The 9410-nt window shown below is 47.9% G+C and overlaps 1 long non-coding RNA gene across 1 annotated transcript; it reads left to right on the plus strand.

Annotated features, from left to right (window-relative positions):
- Nucleotides 1-747: 747 nt before the first annotated feature.
- LOC116784197 lies at nt 748-7523 on the plus strand. Its single transcript, XR_004355993.1, has 3 exons — nt 748-907; nt 3786-3907; nt 7452-7523. It is a non-coding gene; the product is annotated as an uncharacterized LOC116784197 (long non-coding RNA).
- The last annotated feature ends 1887 nt before the right edge of the window (nt 7524-9410 follow it).

Consider the following 9410-nt stretch of genomic DNA (forward strand, 5'->3'; position numbering starts at 1 on the left):
CACAGGAGGGCTTTGCCTCCAGGTGGACTTGTCTCCAAGCAGCTTACCCACTCTCCCATCACTTTGGAAGGCCACAGCCCAACACTATCCCTTCCTGTCTTTTTCCACTGTGTTTCTACCATCTCCACTTAATGAGTGCTGTAAAGCCAGCTCCCTGATCCCTGCACACAGCCCTGGGCTCCAGATGGAGGCCTGGGGGTAGGAGGGTTGCTGAGTCTGTATATTCTTCAGTATCTCCCTCCTTCACACTCCTCCATGCAGAAATATCCCTACTCCTATCAGCGGTTTTGGAGCTGACGTCTTTCGTGACGCAGGTAACGTCCTACAGGGGCAATGAGGAATGATCTCCACCCTCCTGGGGTCCCAGACCCTGCCTGCCCCAGCTGGGGAGACCTCACACTCATCTCGTTGCTGGTGCTCACGGGATGCTGCTGGGTCACATTGGCTCACTGAAGGTTGGGCCTGGTGACAAAGTGGAGCAGTGCTGATTTAGATCCACCCAGAGAACTGCCCTTTGAAACTCTGCTCCTTCGTTCAGGCTGCTAAAGGGCCATACTGACGAAAGTCTTTGCATGCCCTCTTGACCAGCATTTCCAAGCACTGAAACCAGGACTGCAAATGTTGAAAGTGCTGGAGCTCAAGCCCACACTCCTGACTGGCACCTCCATCATGTTGTCACAAAGAGGACTTGGATCACAGACAGGAGCAATGGACTGTATGTAGTAGTTGCTCCAGGCAAGGAGCAAGACTCTCAAGGAGTGGCCTCAAAGGCAGCCTCACTGTCATGCCAGCGTGTACCTACTGTGGAAAGGTGTTTCTAGAGACCGCATCCCATTCCCTGTCCTGATTTGACCACATGGGAACCTTTGCAGTGGAAAGAAACCAGGCCCTGTGGGGCCAGGGCAAAGTGAGTTCACATAGTGAATGCCTAAAGGGAGGTGCTGAAGTGCTGTCATGCCTTGGTGCATAGTGTCAGAGCTCTCTAACTAGTTAGGTGCTAAATTCCTTCATCAAACCCAAGCTACTGCCTCAGGTCAAAAGCAACCTCCACCATAGTGAGAGAAGCAAGTTCAGCTGCTCTTTAAATTCCTTCCTTCCATCCTTCCTTCCTTCCTTCCTTTCTTCCTTCCTTCCTTCCTTCCTTCCTTCCACACCCTACCCACTTTTGTCCCCAGAGCTCTTCCCTGTCATGCATTAGCAGCTGCAGGAGGGGATAAGCAGAGAGAGGGAGATGAAGGAGAGCTCTGCTTATCTCTCCCAGAGGGAATTTCTCACCTCCACTCTGTTCTGCTCAGCTGCCCAGGAGGCAGCCCTGTCGACAGAGACAGCGTCTGGCCTGCTGTGTTGACAAAGTCACAAGAGATGTGGAGTGCACATGGAGATCAAGGCAGGGCTGACATAGGCTTTAAGCCCATTCCCACTGCTCTGCTCATCAGAGAAAGGAGGCGGGTGTGGGGGTGGGAAGGGGAGAAGACTTGTCTTCTGCACTGTGTGGAGACCCAGCAGCAAACCTTGGCTCCTCTGTTTCCCCAGCCCGGCTGCTCTCAGCCACTCACGCTTCCCTGCCTGGTCCCAGCCAGAGACAGCACAGGGTTGACAGCCAGTCATTCCATGACCTTTGCAGAGAGAGCAGAAAATGTTTTCCTTATATTCAAGTAGCACTGTAAAAAACTGGTGAAAGTTCCTGCATCAAACACACCAAAGTTTTGTTCCCAGACTTGACAGTGAAGCAGGCTCTTCAGGACAGGCATCCACAGAGCACGTTGTCTCCTTCTTGTTCTTCTGTTCTCCTATTGCACTCCTCCTCTGGATGGTTCCTCATTCATATGCTTATCTGCTGATTTTGGCATCAACCCTTAGATCTGAGTGCTCTGCCCACGATCCTGCTGCACCCCTGTTTGCAAAGGATCATGATGATGTACGCTATAACTGCCCGGCAGAGGAGGGCAAGTTCGCATTTGTCTGGCAGTTTTCATGCACACCACTCAACTGATTGCAAGTGCTCATCTGTGCCTCTCTTTAGCATGGAGTTCACTTGCCAGAGGGGTTTGCCCGCTTCCACAGGCTGGGACCAGAACCATTGCCAACACTTCCAGTAGCAAGAGCAAAGCTGCTCCAAGTGCCTCCTCCCTGCATCCTCCCAGACATCCAGGCTTTGTTGCCCCCTACTTACAGCCCCCCAGCTGCTTGCACCACTTGCCCCCTTCATGCCTGAATCTGCCCATGCAGCTCATATAATCTAAGTGGGAAACTCAGGAGTGTTGGGTACACTCAGAAAAGCCTACCTCTTGCACTGAAGTTCTCCCGAGCACTTTGTGCTCTGGTCTCTGGGTACTGGCACCTGGTAAGAGATCAAGGGAACCTAGTGGTCTGCCAGGACTGAGCACACATCTCCAGTCCTAAATTACTGCAGTCCTACCTACTTTGGCAGATTGAGATGAATTAGTAATAGCACTTCAGTACTGGTATAACACTAGCTATGCTTCCTAGTATAGAAATGCTCCTTTGAAAAAACACCCCATATCTCTACATGTCTCAATTTCACTGTGAGGCTGGCAATAATAAAGGCCAGCTTAGCCTGAAATAGCTGAATTTTTAATGGTGCTCAGCTTCCACTGAGGACAATAACGAATCCCATCCTGTGAGGGGTAGCAGAAGTGGTGCTGAAAATCTGGCTGGCAGTGCTGCTGCTGCTGGCAGTCCCAAACATGCAGCAGTGTGGATGCAGGACGTCTCACCAGGAGGGAAGAGCAAGCAGGACTTCCCCTTCCCTGACGCTCTGTCTCCACCTTTGTGTTGCAAAAACAAAGAGTTTTGGGTGTGATCCCGCCCTGTGCCCAGCAGCAGCTTTGGCGGTTGCGTGCACAACGTGCCCACTCCTGGTGCTGTTTATGGAGGAGGAGGTTGTCTGTGCCACGGGCACGTTCCTTGCCCCCTGAGGCACCATGCTTCTCCCTCTCCAAAGTACACGTGCCTGCACCACCTCCCCTGTGCCGGCAGCGGAACTGTTGCTGGAGACTTTTCCATGCTGCAAGCTATGCTGGATGAGGTAGGCCAGGCTCTTTCCAAGGTGCCCGACCGCCTCCTAACATGAAATCACGGAGCTGATCGATGCAGATGAGCACGTAGAACGGTGTGTAGTGTCTCAGCCTGACTGAAAGAGCATATGGTTTACAGCCAAACATGGTTCGACCTCCTCCAGGATTGCCCAGGGGAGGAGGGCTCTTCTTCTCCAGCTCTCCTTTTCTCATTTTATTGTTTTGACCCTTATAGCAATATCCAAGTAAATCCCTCAGACTAGAAATCAAGACATTGCATTTTTACTCAGCAGTCACTGGAAGCTAGGAGCAAGGAGACACATGTACTAATTTACTGTCCCACCTAGAGTAGTGCATACAGGGTCAAGGATCCACCACCAAAAACTAGAGGGAGGGCCAAATCTGTATGATGCAAGGCATAAGGCATCAGAAGGAAAAAATATCACAGGAGGAGGAAAAATCCCCTGACACTACATATACATGTGTGTCCAACTAAAAACCACTGCCAGAGCAAACTGTGAAGACCCTAGGTCAGAAGGAATAGAGCTACAGTAGCATCTCCATCTGATTTGGCTCCTATGCTGAGAAGAGGAGCCTGCGGCAAGCAAGCTGGCAAAGCCTGACAGAGCCAAGCTATACAGTAACATTAGCTGTCAGGAGCAGAGCCTCTAGGCAACTCAGTCTAGGCATTTTTTAATTTATTTTTTTTTTCTCCCCAAAGTCTTACTCTGCTTTTACCAACTCCAGACTTTGACAAGCATTCTGGACAGCCTAGTAATTGTGTGCTAAGTGTATAATCCTAATGAGAATGGAAAGACCTGAGTCTTTGGAAGCTCCTGCGAGACTTCAAAGGATCCAGGAATTACCAGGTGGTTTTGAAACACATCCATGACTTCTGGCCCATTTTCTGATTGCCACCAAGAAGGGAAGGCTGCTTGAATCCCTGGGAAGGGGCATGGGACTACAGGAGGAAAGCAGAGACTGGGGTGGGAGAGGTGGGCGTTTGCATGCAGCAGGAGATGACCTGGGGTAGTTTGTGTGCCAAGAGGGTACTAGGAGGAGCAGGAAAGATGTACACTAGTTTTCTTCTCTCTTTGCTGGAAATAATACAGATGGCATGGTGGAGATGAGACGGTAAAGGGGACAGGAAGATATCACCTGGTGTCCAAAGGGAAAGGCTTGGCAAGAAATAGAGGTGCAGAGCTGGGAAAAAAATGGATAGATATCAAGGGAGGTATACAGACAGAAAAGACAGCCTGGTAACACACACATTAGCCTGACTGGATGCCCACATGCATGCTGAGTTGGGGGCTCCTGACTCTGCATCTGCCCACTTAGCAGCATCCCCCTGGACCTTGTAATACTATAAACAACTCTCCCAAAGGAAAATGCCTCCTAAGGCTGGAGAGGCTCCATGAGAGCAGGATCTCTCATTCCAAGCACTTTCCACCTTAACCTGGTTTTGCTGCATATGTCAAAGTGAAGTAAATGCATGTCTCTTTCATCAGGGACACTGCTCTGTGCATAGATAAGTAGGAGATGAAAATGTCCTCAACCTCTACTAACACAGGGGGCCTTGAAATTTTTGGAGGGCTCCCCTCCATGGCTATGCTGTCAGAGACATGATGTGAGTTTTAGTAGAGATATTTGAAGTTCAGGAGCACAGGTAGGCTATGAACAATGAAAAATAAGACTGCATGCAGGTATTAATACTATCTCAGTGTATAAAACGAACTGAGGCAAAGGGGAAACCGAAAACTTGGGAATGCAAAACCCTTCCAGGTACTGGGCAGAAAACAGAAGATCCCCGCTGTGTATCCCTGCTCTCTTGTCAGATCTCATATTGCCCAAGTCAGGGCTGCACATGGATGTGCTGCTGACAGAGCACCGTGCAGTTGAAAGCCTGGTGCTATGCCAAGAAGTATGTGTGGCACATTGCTAATACAGACAGGGGCTGCCACGCCCATAGGCACCACTGGCAATTCAGTGCCTGATCTCTTGTGGATTTATACACATCTGGCCATCCCACTTCTGGAGTCCCTATGTGGAAAGGCAACTGCAACGCACTTATCAGACTGTGCACAGATGCTCACCTGCCTGCCAGCTGCTTCCTGCTGCTCTGATGACTTGCTTCATCACTCCCTCCTTGTGAACATCAGCCTTTTCGACACCAGTCAGCTGCAGCCATAGCTGTTACTTAATTACTTGCTCCTCAGGAGCTGCTTGCCCAGAAATACAGAGGCACTGACCTATCTTCTGCACTCTCCCTGGGTGCCAGACTGCACCCTCGGGGAGGTCCCAGCCCCACCACTCACTCCTCACCTCCTGGAAACACCGAGGTGGGTGGCAGCATTTCATCCCATGTACAAGCACTGCTGCACGCAGTGCTCAGGGCCAGCAAGGCCAGAGTGTACCATCGGTCTGTACCCCAGATCGTAACGCCCCAGCCCTCTTAACAGCCCAAGAGTACACAGACATATGCACATGTACTCTCAGCCTGTGCCCAAGCAGAGCCTCTGATGCAGACGTGCTCTCCTACCCGGCACTCATAGACAATGGAAATGGTCTCATTAAAAAAGCTGTAGACAGAATGAATCACAGTTTCCTGCAGGCCTAGTTTGTGGCCCTTCCCAATGAGATGAGATTGGCAAAAAGAAACCAGCCCATCACCCAGAGCTGCTTGCTAGCTTTGAGCAGCACCAGGAGGAAACATCCTGCTCACCCCTCTGGGACCAGGCTCACCCTAGGAAAGGAGTGGAAAGGAGAAGCACTCTTTTGAGATGGTGAAGAAGCCCTCGATCCACATCAGGGGCTGCCAGGAAACAGTGCTCCTGGAGTCACAGTGCATGCAAGGAACTGCAAATGTTGAGGGATGTAGGCAAAGGAAATGTGGTAGTAGTGAGAGAAAAGAGATCTCCACAGAGGAAAGCAACCCCAGCATTTTCCCCAGGACGTGGCGGTGACTGTGTCTTGCTCTGGGCTGGTCTGCTCCATTCCAGAGAATGTAAGAACTAGCACCTATTTTACTTGTCTCTGACAACTCTGGCTTCATTTGCTTGTAATTTGCCACTTTCACCACTTGAGTCGACATTTTCCAGGCCAGGCATCTGCCTTAGCTTGTTACAAGAAAAAGAAGAGATAACAAAACCAAACCCAGCAAAAAAGACCTACACACATTTAGGGATTTTGACCATTTTCAGAGTACCAGAAGAAAAAGAGGTTATTTTGTCCATGCTAAAAAAAATCAACACAACTTGTTAACTGAGAATTTACAGCTTAAAGAAAGAACTTGAAATTAGGCAAGGGAAGTGCCTAGCTGCCAAGAATAGGCCTCCGCTGTCCCCAAGAAAGATATCCCAAATTTTGATCCAGTTATGAGCTTGATACTCACACATAACAGACTTGGCAGAGTTGGCGGCTCCATGCTGCAAATTTTCTACCCCAGGTGAGTATGCAGTATGTACACACATAGCTCTCAAGTGTTGAACCAAAATGGCCCTACACCAGAATATCTGCATGTCTCTATGTCAATGTGTTTGGGGTGGGGCATGTTGATGGAAATTTTACCTTCTCTAAAGAACATATGCATTTGCCTTGTAAAATCTTGCTGAATTACCCAGTCTCAGTTTCCAAACATTACCTGAAAACACTTGCCAAGTCTACCCTAACTTCATTCACTTTACACACCTTTTGATTTCTGCCATGCACCGAGATTGTGTATCACAAGCAGCTCTGGTTTCCTTCCCTAGAGAAGCCAAATTCGTATTCACCAACACTGAGATCAATGCAAATAAGAAAAACACACAGAAAAAATGTAACATGATGGTATTTCCATAGTATCTGATCACCTTATGCACCAGGAGGTAAATCCTAGATGCAAAGAAAACCCTAATTCCATCACGTCCTCACTGGTAAAGTTTGACAATATTTTTAACCTCTATTGCTATGTAGGCTCTTACACTTTCATCTCTGTGGTTTCCAAGCTAGTCCTAAGCAATATTGATTATGCCTCTGAGGTTTGGGTCTCTGATTCTTTTATCCTGCACCCAGGGGAGGAACTGGGTGAATATTTTGAAGCCTCCTGTCTCAGGCATTATGCTTTTGGATAGATGTTGCAGAGTGGGGAGAATAGCCCAAGAACGTCTGCTCCCAGAACAGCTCTAGAGAGGAAAGCTGGCTAAAGGAAGGTTATGGCCCTTTTTGCCAAGGGCTACTGAGCTACATCTTCCAGGGTATTTGGAGGTCCAGATTTCCAGATTCAGCTTCCACACCAGCAGCCCAGAAAGCAGAAAGCAGAGTAAACCACGGTATTAACGTACCTTTCATATCAGGATCCCTAGGCATTTTGTATCAGTTTCACCTCCCAACAGACCAGAGAGACTGGGTAATAATTATTACTTTTTCCTTTTGCAGAGGAGAAAACAGACACTGAATGTGAAATGAATTACCCACAGACAGCAAATAAGTCATATGCAAAGTTATGAGAGGAGCCCAAGTGTCCTGACTCCTTTCTTCCTTCTCTGACCATGCCAGTGAGCTGGAATAGCAAATGCCACACACACAAAACAATCACACATGCTGTTGCCTTGTAGAAATGCTTCACTCTTTAATTTTAGTCAAGACTTCCATGTACACTTCTTCCTTGCCCTTTTAAGTATTTATCCATAGCTATGTCTAGCCACACTGATGAATATAGCAAAGGGAGATGGAGGGCAAAAGAATCATGATCCAGAGCAATGGGTATTCATGGGGTAGGAGATGGAATAGGAGCATTTTCCTCTTCTCCCCCACTTATTAGCATAGAAAGATTTGTAGGAAGAGTAGTGGGGTTTTCTAATTAGACCAACTGATGCATCTAGGAGAAGACAGACAAGCTGTCAAGAGCTTGAGCTCTTCTTTAGGTCAGAAAGAGACACATCAAACCTCAAGCTAAGTACAGATTGCAAACAAGTATTCCAAGTTTAACTTCAGTGTGTCAATCAGCTAGCTGTTTTGAAGAAGAGGGGGTTGTTAGTGCATCCACAGCAGTAGGAAATATTAACAAGGGAGAGGGGTAGAGACTGCTCACTTTCATATAATAAGTACAGGCAAAAGTTCTTGTGAGGCAAATAGCAAGGGATTAGTGGAAGAGTCGGCAGCTGGGGAAAATTGTAAAACCAGTAGAATCATAGAATCATAGAACACTCAGAGGTGGAAGAGAGCCACAAGGATCGCTGAAGTCCAACTCACGGCCCTGCACAGGACAGCTCCAAGAATCACACCATGTGCCTCAGAGCATTATCTAAACACTTCTTGAACTCTTGAATATTCTTAGTTGGAAGCTTGGTGCTATGACCACTTCCCTGAGAAGCCTGTTCCAGTATTGGTGCTGTAGCCTTGGTTTCAATTAAAGTAAAGTACTTTAATTCTCTACTCATTTTTTGAAGATGTTTCCTAGGTTTCCCATAAGGATCACAATCAATTCTGTGACAGCATGACTGTTTGCTCTGTGAACAGTCCTCTCCTTCCTGTGCAAGCCTTTTCCTGTTGTGTACCAATGCTCTGTGTGAGTTCTTTCATGGCACAGGAGTGGTTTCATCCCCCACTGGTTTCCCTGAAGACACAGGGCATGCTGGAGGACGTGTGTCATGTTCTGCATGCCACTGGGTTGCCTTTGGGACATCTTAGTGATTTTATCCTCTGTTGTTCAAACAGAGTTTGAATTCAGGGTGACAATCACCTTGTTGTGTCATGTTAAATCCCCAACATGGGCTGCTTCTTCCTAGCCTGACTTAATGCTAGTGCCACCCAACGCTTCATCGCCATCTTTTGATCACTGCTATTCCCTATCTATGTCTTCCTGTGAGAAATGGCATAGAAATAGGAGCTTTGCCGAGTCCTCACCACATAATTCATTGCAGAGTAGTCTCTTCCTGCTGCATGTCACCCTGCTTCAGACATCTCCCTTTCTGACTCTCTCATCCCTCTCTCTTTTAATCTCTGCTGTTTGTTCTATGAAACTATTCATCAGATAATTCCCACAGACAGCTCCTAGGCATCAGTTCACTCATGAACAGCTGTGTGTAATTCTGCTTGAAATACCAGCTGCTCGGCATGGATGTGCAGGTGCTGCGGGATCCTTCTGTCCCTTGTCATGAGGGGAATCCTTTGAACAGTGCAGATATTCTCACCTACACACTCTGAAATAGTTTCCTGGGGTCAGTCTCTCTTGTCTGATGTTCATAGTGGAGCATAGTGAATGCTCAAGGCAGGATTGCCATGTTCAAAAGGTGTTTGATAAATTAGTAGCTATGGATCAGTTTAACCAGAGATGCAAACATCTCTGGGCAGATTGGACAGTATGGCCAGCAAAAGCTGACTCTTCAACAGCCT

Source organism: Chiroxiphia lanceolata, chromosome 3 (genome assembly GCF_009829145.1).
Source record: "Chiroxiphia lanceolata isolate bChiLan1 chromosome 3, bChiLan1.pri, whole genome shotgun sequence".
Lineage (NCBI taxonomy): Eukaryota > Metazoa > Chordata > Aves > Passeriformes > Pipridae > Chiroxiphia > Chiroxiphia lanceolata.